The sequence below is a fragment of the Haliotis rubra genome, unplaced genomic scaffold (genome assembly GCF_003918875.1).
Source record: "Haliotis rubra isolate DU_JTF1 unplaced genomic scaffold, ASM391887v1 Scf68, whole genome shotgun sequence".
Taxonomy (NCBI): Eukaryota; Metazoa; Mollusca; class Gastropoda; order Lepetellida; family Haliotidae; genus Haliotis; species Haliotis rubra.
In genome coordinates, this window is record NW_025767390.1 from 2642858 (window position 1) to 2649937 (window position 7080).

Genomic DNA, 7080 nt, shown 5'->3' on the forward strand with positions numbered 1-7080 from the left:
TTACGAATCAACTTAAAAAATGTCAAGCAAAGGGATGAAGTGTATTGTCACATCAATGTGCTACATCCGACCCTGATATCGTATATCATAATTTTATTTGCATTTTATAATATACGGGTAAATCTGAGCCTGAGACGAATATTAATTTGCACGTAAACTATTCCCCAAATCGACCCGTGAAGATCCGGGTTAGAATTGATCTTCAGTAACCCATGCTTGTCGTAAGAGGCGACAAACGAGATCGGGTGGTCAGGCTCGCTGACATTGTTGACACATGTCATCGGTTCCCAATTGTAACAATAATAATAATAATAATAAGTATACATGTATTTCTAAAGCGCCAAATTCCCCGCCGGGGGCATGCTCATAGCGGATACAGAGAGTTCTAATTGCAGTGATATGATACTGAAAAAAAGGTGAGTCTTGAGGTGAGATCTAAATAGAGTTAGAGTTTGACATGTTCGCAGATGGTCGGGCAATTCGTTCCATTTCTTGTCCGCTGCCACCTGGAAAGAACGGAAACCATATGATTTCAGGTGCCAACGAGGAACATGCAGGTCTCTGTGACTGGAGCGGAGCGGTCTACCGGGGATGTACGGCCTGAAGAGTTCTTGGAGGTACACTGGAGCTGTTCTGTGAACACACTGATATGTCAAAGTCAGTATCTTGAAGTCAACTCTCGCTCGGATTGGTAACCAGTGAAGGCGTTTCAGGACAGGAGTAATACTTAGGGGTTTTGGTGACAATGCGTGCTGCAGTATTTTGAATTCGCTGGAGTCGATTAATGAGTTCCTGTGAGATAAGGAGCAGAAGGTTGTACAGGAAAGTATCAGAGATCGAATAAGTGCAGCAGTAGAATCTTCAGTGAGAAGATGGCGGATACCGCCAATGGTTCGGATGTGGTAGTAACAAGATTTACATAACTCTGAGACTTGCTTCTCCATCGACAGATCACATTCAAAGTAGACACCAAGATCTTTGACTGTTGATGAGAGGGGAATGGGTGTGTCACCAATGTGAAGAGAAGCAGTATTGATCTTCGACAGGCGGGAGGCTTGGTCGACTAACATCACCTGTCTTGTCCTCATTTAGCTTGAGGAGATTGGTGTTCATCCAAGCCTTGACAGATGCACAGCAATTCTCCATGTTCGTCAGTGGAGAGTTGGTGTTCAACTTGAAGCAGTCGGTCATCTGAGTGTCATCTGAGTGTCATCTGCATATAGATGATGTAGGACATTGTGGCTCTGGACTACTTCCTCCAACTGCTTGGTGTACATGGTAAACAACAGAGGTCCCAAATCAGAACCTTGAGGGACACCGTAGTCCACGGAGACTGTAGATGAGTGTGAGTTCTTGATCACAACCGTTTGTTGCAGTCCTGATACATATGAAAGAAACCATGACAAAACCTTGACACTGATTCCGTAATCAATCTTCAGCCTTTGCATCAGCATATCATGGTCAACCGTATCAAAAGCTGCCGAGAGGTCCAGGAGAACTAACACAACAACTTGTCCAGCATCCACAGCCTGTTGGAGGTCATGTAGTACTCTGAGGACAGCAGTCTCCGGCTATGGGCTTTCCTATATGCGGACTGGAACTTGGCCATGAGATTGTGTTCTTCTAAGTGATGCAAAAGTTGCTTGTTCACTGCCTTTTCGAGTATCTTTGACAAAAAAGGCAGATTAGAAACAGGTCGATAGTGTTTCATTATGTTTTTGTCCAAGTTGGATTTTTTAATAAGTGGTTTGACAGATGCTTTCTTAAAAGACTGTGGTACTGATCCGCTTGCCAGACTGGTGTTGATAATCCTGGTTATGGTAGGAAGAATTATGTCCACTAAAAGGAGCAGCAGATCAGTGGGTATTGGGTCCAGTTCACAGGTGGTGGGCTTAGAGTCCTTAATCAAATGTAGGACCTGTTCATCTGTCAAAGGTTGAAATTCACTGAACTCAGGACATACTGGGACTTGCTGGTTGGTTGGTTGAATGAGTGTCAGTAGTCGGTGTAAAGCTTCTAATGATAGAAGCTACCTTGTCTGTGAAAAAACTGTTGAACTTATTAGCCAATGTGGCATCCCTTTCAGCACCAGGAAGTGTATAGGCTTTCTCTCGTTCCAGAAGTTTGAACATGTGAGACCATAGAGACTTGGGGTTGTTTAGATTAAACAATATAGTTTCATTGTGAAACGTTTTATTAGCAGCACGAATAATTCTCCTGACATTGTTGCGCTCCTGCTTGTAGAGTTCTCTATGAACATGAAGCCTTGATTTGCGCCATCTTCGTTCAGCAATTCGTCGAGATTGTTTAGCAGTTCGAATTTCGTCACAATACCAAGGATTGCTTGGCCTACAATGCACTGTCTTGGCAACAGCAGGTGCATGTTTCTCCGGGAGATCAGACAGTGTAGAGTCGTAGAGGTCAGTTAACATCTGTAGATCAGCTTGAGGGTTTGTCAGTAGCTCACTTTCCAGGAGATCCTTCTTGAAAGTGTCACGACAAATGCACTTGATATTTCGACACAATACAGTTTTATGTTGTGGTTGAGGTTGAGTCAAGCAGAGTGAGAAGGTAATCCAACAGTGATCAGACATCATGCGATCTTTAACACTGACATTCTCAATCATAGTGTCAGAGTCTCTAGTAATTATCCAGTCAATGATACGACCACTTTTGTGAGTGGACTGGAGTACATGTTGTGTCAAGCCATTGGCCCTCAGAACAGATATGCACTTCTTGAGATCAGGCTTCACTGATTGATCAAAGTGGATATTAAAGTCACCTTAGAGAACAAATGAACCTTTATGGCTGTTTAGTGTCTCAATGAGATGTGAAAAGTCAGTATGGAACTGTGAAATACTTAGCTTATTATCTCTTGAAGGTGGGGGCCTGTATATGCACACCATCCTTGTCGATCTAGTGTCTGTAGTTATGACCATCTCAATCACTTCAAAAGAACTGGACGGTGGGGTAGCCTAGTGGTTAAAGCGTTGGCTCGTCACGCCAAAGACCCGGGTTCGAATCCCCACATGGGTACAATTTGTGAAGCCCATTTCTGGTGTCCCCCGCCGTGATGTTGCTGGAATATTGCTAAAAGCGGCGTAAAAGCAAATTCAGTCAGTCAGTCAAAAGAACTTAAAACAGCAGAGACAGAGCAGAATTCGATATTGAGGTTCTGTTTATACAGGACAGGAACTCCTCCTCCTACACCAGATGATCGTGGAACATGTTTGAAGCTGTAACCATCCGGAACTAACGCCGCTAGGGCGGTCTCATCACCAGTTGATTTCAGCCAAGTTTCAGTTAAACACAAAAGGTCCAAATTATCATCCACAACGGAATCATAAATGCCCACTGCCTTATTCCTAACAGACTGGGCATTCCATAATGCAGCTTTTAGGTAGTTGGTTTTAGGTTTGGGATGAACAATTGTGATGTTGTCAAAATTAATGTCCTTTTTAGGGTTGTGCCCTGACATGTTGAAAATACTCCAGTGATAACCTTGATTGGTCTTTGTGTAGATGGATGCTCATGCTGTTGATCACTGGATTGTCTGGTGCAGATTCGATTATATACAGACATCCGCCATATAGCTGGAATAGTGCTGATTGCGGCGTAAAACTAAACTCACTCACTCACTATTCCCCAAATCTCTTAGTTTCTTGAAGAAGCCTTCTGTCCACGTTTGTTTCATGCAACGTTTGAATCTCAGGACATTAGTTCCGTTATGACGTCATCCATCCGTGTTCGTGGCATTAAAATGTTATTATCACAGTCGCACACATACTTCGTCTATCAATTTTTGTTCATTTGTAATGTAGAATGTTAAACGTGAATTTGCGTTTGCGCATTCTTAACACATTTGTTTCATTCTATGTTACAAATTCAATAACACATTCCCTTATATACGCAGACTTTTTTCCTATAGACTGTGTGACCGCCTCCGTGGTGTAGTGGTTAGAGCGTCCGCCCGGAGTGCGGAAGGTCGCGGGTTCGATCCCCGACCGCGTCATACCAAAAGACGTTAAAATATGGTACTTGTTGGTCCCTGCCTGGAGCTCGGCATTAATGGGTGCAACAAGGACTGGTCGGCTCGGAGTCAGTATAATGTGTCTGAGTGGGGTACTCATGCTTCACTGCGGCATGGTATCTCAGTGGGCTAGCACTATAAAACCAGCTTCAGTCTGGGCTAGTACAAGCAGCCGCACATACACATACACACGCATGCACGTCGTCATGTGAGCGAAATTTTCTCAAGCACGACGTTAAACCCAATTCCACCACTCCTATAGACTGCAAAGATCAAAGTTTTGTCAACCCAGCCAGCGAGCCTGACCACCCGATCCCGTTAGTCGCCTCTTACGAAAAGCATGGGTTACTGAAGATCAATTCTAACCCGGATCTTCACATCGTGTAGTTAGACTAAGAGTATGTGCGTGCGCATGCGTGCGTGCGTGCGTGCGTGCGTGCGTGCGTGCGTGTGTATGAGTTATGGCTGGATGCATATGTGTATGGTCGTATATAAACTATAGTTTCTAGTAATAAACCTAACACACATATCTCCTATAGCTTCGCACAGACGCTGTCGACGTACGTTGTATCAAAAGCTCATGTTCGTATGTTTTTCTATTTTAGTAAAGAATCAATTTTAATGTCCCCAGACAGCATCATGTACAGCTGCATTGCCGTATCTTTGACTCCATCACCATCACGTCCGTGATGTAACACCTTAATATCCTGATTGGAGAACCACGCTACAGCAGTCTGTTGCCTTTAATTGCAACCAAGAGAGGGGCCATATACAAAACATAAAACCGATTTTCAAAACTTGAACGATGTGGAGCCCTTTACACATTCTGGTAAAATGTATTGAAATATTTCATATCGTTTAAGAAAATTATCCATTGTCGAGACAGACTGAGTTAAGGTTGCCTTGTCATTACAATAAATTATTCAGAATAATTTGTCACTCAACTCACGTCCGGCAGCTGTTGCCTTGCATTTGAATCTAGTGACAACTTGATGTGCCAATACTTTGTATTGCTAGGTGATACATCTAAATTTGTGTTGGAGGAAATGTGTTAGCGCAGTGAACAAACATGACAGCGCTCTTTACGAAACATGCATACAGCCCATCCCATTTTTGTGTTTATTTTCGGTCGGCACGCTGCGAAGCCCCGTCCATCATGAAAAGCTTCTCGGGTTCAGAGTAATGTCCCTTTAATAATTTATAATGACGTTTTACAATTGATTGTATACCGCTGAATGACTTATACCAAGAGAAACAAACTGCGTTTATGTATCAATAACACAACTGCTAGCGATCCCATGGGGTTTAATAGGCTGATTAAAGTATTTTGTTTCATTTCCCCATAAACCGAACCAAAGATTTCACGCCCATTAATTGACAGATTGATACTTCCATATTGATTGATATTGGCAGGGCTTGTCCTACATCATTGCAGATTTACACAGCATGCAGAAAGTTTTTTATATGTATACACAAACATAAGGGACCGTTCATAATTTATGGCTAGAGGGGGTGATGATTATTTTTATGGAGAGGCATTAACAATGTGAGTGACACCCCACCCCCACCCCCTAAAATTTATGTACAAAGGAAGACACACACAAACACACACACAAACCCTGAATGTAATGTACAATATCAATGACACCCCCACCCCCTCCCGTAATTTATAAGCATATTTTTTTGTACAAAATTGCTGACCCCCCAACCTCTCCAGAACAAAATGGTAGACCCCCCTTAAAATCATCATCACCCCCCTAGCCATAACTTATGAACGGTCCCTCAAGACAAAACACTAGATATGAAAAATGTATGGGAATTGTTCACATGATGCTACCCGTGATGAAAGTCCGGGTTAGAATTGATCTTCAGTAACCCACGCTTGTTGTAAGAGGCGACTAACGGGATCAGGTGGTCAGGCTCGCTGACTTGGTTGACACGTCATCGGTTCCCAATTGTGCAGATCGATGCTCCTGCTGTTGATCACTGGATTGTCTGGTCTAGACTCGATTATTTATTGACCGCTGCCATATAGCTGGAATATTGCTGAGTGCGGCGTAAAACTAAGCTAACTCACTCACTCACAACATGATGCAACCATGAAATAGTATTCCTTTCCTGTCAATGAGTATATTGTAATCGGTATGTGATCCTGTAATCTAAAATGATTGCCTGTTTTTAAAGATGCCCCCCAAAAACGTTTTTGAAATTTAGAAAATTCATACAATAGGGCGATTTTAGTGATAAACATATAAATTCACGTTTATTCAGCGGAGATTCTATTCTTACAAACTGAAAGTTGAAAGAATGGGTTTGGATGATGAAAGTAATCTCACTCTCGTGTCTTGTGATGAGAAATATATCAACATGATAGTTTGAACTCAAGGCTAAAAGGGTTGGAATTTAAGTGTTAATTTATTTTGCCATTTACAAATATCACAGCGTTGACGAGAGGTTTAGCATACTTATGAAACTTGAATCAAACAACGTGTTGGATTTGGGACTACACTTTCTTCGTAAAGTGCTTTGTGGGGTCGAGATCCATCTGGGATTCGAACCCTTACTCTCAGAGGTGAGGTGAAATTGGGTTTAACGTCGTACTTGAGAATATTTCGCTCATATGACGACGTGCATGCGTGTGTATGTGTATGTGCGGCTGCTTGTACTAGCCCAGGCTGAAGCTGGTTTTATAGTGCTAGCCCACTGAGATACCATGCCGCAGTGAAGCATGAATTCCCCACTCAGACACATTATACTGACTCCGAGCCGACCAGTCCTTGTTGTACCCATTAATGCCGAGCGCCAGGCAGGGACCAACAAGTACCATATTTTAACGACTTTTAGTATGACGCGGTTGGGGATCGAACCCGCGACCTTCCGCTCTCCGGGCGGACGCTCTAACCACTACACCACGGAGGCGGTTACATACACAAGTGGTGTTTGAAAGTGGTGTTTTTAGTATCGTGTAGTCATACCATTCAGCAATGTGACAATTTACACTTGTCAGAGAGGTATATTTGTGTGAGGAAAGTTATAATTTCAGAACAGAA